Source organism: Arachis ipaensis, chromosome B06, assembly GCF_000816755.2.
Source record: "Arachis ipaensis cultivar K30076 chromosome B06, Araip1.1, whole genome shotgun sequence".
In the NCBI taxonomy this organism is placed as follows: Eukaryota; Viridiplantae; Streptophyta; class Magnoliopsida; order Fabales; family Fabaceae; genus Arachis; species Arachis ipaensis.
In genome coordinates this window covers 123,381,040-123,383,324 of record NC_029790.2, presented here as the reverse complement: position 1 = coordinate 123,383,324, position 2,285 = coordinate 123,381,040, and the positions used below count along the sequence as shown (strand labels likewise).

The 2,285-nt window shown below is 28.9% G+C and overlaps 1 non-coding gene across 1 annotated transcript; it reads right to left on the bottom strand.

The window, feature by feature from the left end:
• Positions 1,579-1,650, bottom strand: TRNAQ-UUG. Its single transcript has one exon. It is a non-coding gene; the product is annotated as a tRNA-Gln (tRNA).

Here is a 2,285-nt window from a genome sequence, read left to right as displayed (position 1 = left end):
TTTATTTAAATACTACAATTTTAAAATAAATACTTTTATAACTAAAAATCTAAATACAAAATAATTTATTTATAAGCTGTTATTAATAAAAAAATTATTTTTTTAAACTCTTTTTTTAAAAAAAAACTTATTTAACAAGTTTACCTAACCAAGCTGAGTCTAAGAATAACCTTCGATACTAGCATGACTAAGACTAACATTCAATTCCTTTTAAATATCAAGAATCATTTCTTTAGCGTTCTTGACATTCTTTAAGTCTTCGTGGCGTGGCATACCTTAATCTTTCAATTAATCTTAAGGCCAAAATGCTAAGCCTCGTACATAAAGACATTTCCATTAATTTCTCCCTGATTATCAATGTAAACATATTCCAAGACTTCTACTAAGGTACGAAAATAATTAGTCACCTAGTATCAAGGTTTTAGTAATTGTACATCTTATTAATATCGTAGCCTCCATAAAGTTTATACAACGTGTTATACTAAAATTGTCAGGTACTAAAAGAGATCCGAATTACGCAATCTATAACTTGTCGGAGTTGCTAGAACAAAGTACTAAGGAGGCGAAAAGCACAGAACGCTGCTTCTACAAAATTATGCCGAAAATTCTGAACATGACTAAGCCACACCTGCAGCATCAATTGTTACAGTTAAATTTCCAAACCACATATTAAGAAATGATACAAGATTTTATTTGTAACACATAGAACTCTAACAAATTAGCTAGATTTGGTTCTGGATTTTTAATCCTAATAAACTAAAATGTCATAAAGCTTATTAGCACTAATTATCAATCTTTTTTTTAACTTGAGCACATAATCCGCTTTTGATTACTCTAATCACTAGGAATCCAATAGCTTAGCATTATAATCATTGTGTTGTGGACAAGAATCAAGATTTTAATTCATATTAACCCAACAATAATACGTTACCGGATAACGAAGAAGTTAACACTAAAACCTTGCCTAACCACCACACCATGGCATTTAAAACGTATATTGAAGACAATAAATGCCTAAAAGCGTTCCATCGGAAAAACGGAATAAAAAGGGAAGGAATAACCTAACAAGTAGAGATCTGATCATTTCGATACCCAAAAAACACTATTAACTTAATCCACTCGATTCGAAGACAATGCTTGGACCAAATAGAATCTCCATATCTCATAAGCTCATAACCTCAGTTCAGGTACGAACACATTGGAACAACAATTTCAACGGCTATTACCTTACTTAATTCAATCACCAACAGGAAACATCAAGTAAGCTTAATTTAATAAATCACTATAGCAAAATGTTTGATTGCATGCCCATATAGTCAATACTCAGTAATTGCATAAAACGATTGCCAGATTGTTTACAGAGAACATTTTTTCCTTATTTTCTTTTGCTCAATATGTAGAAATTTTGACAAAAAAAATAATTATGTATGAACTCTTGAAAATAATGCATTAGTTTAAATTTTATTCTATTCTTAGTTTCTTACTGTGGTTAATGTGGTTAATTTATATGAGAATAAAGCTTGTTTTAAATATTTTGTGATAAAAAAAATATACAACCCTTTTAAAAAAAGAAAACACAGGTCCTACCGGGAGTCGAACCCAGGTCGCTGGATTCAAAGTCCAGAGTGCTAACCACTACACCATAGAACCATGTTGCTGTTCCTTAACAAACTTTTTTATATTGTTGTTTATATTTTTGGGTAAACAAAGAATGTTTAATCAATAGTTATCTGCAAATATGTTCGTAAAGTCATTGTTGATTGAATAATTGATTATTGGATTGTGATTTCTGAGGACACTGTAGAGCTAAATTGAAGTGTTCAATGCAATTTAGCAAAGTCAATGTAAGAGTGCAAGACATATCCTGTTGTATTTATATATTTATCTTACATCCTATGTAGTCATTCAAGAGATGTAGCTTACATCTTAAGATATGACATATAATGAAAACGTTCTTTAAAATATTAATTGATAGCCATTGTAGTTATCTTCACTCTCTAAGCAAAGGACCTAACTTTAAATTCCAATAAAACAATTTTTACATAGAAATTGCATAAAATATTTATATACTCGCAACTACTAAGAAAAGAATTTTATGCATGCATATACATATAAAATGAATTTTAAAGTTTCTTTTGTCTAATAAAAATAAAATTTTGTGTTAATAAAAAAAGACATAATTAAATAACACAATTAATGATGGCAGTTGCACATTTGAAAATTAATAAAGTTGTTTTTTTTTGTCCGAAGTCAACAAATTATTCAAAGTTAAAAGTTATTACAAA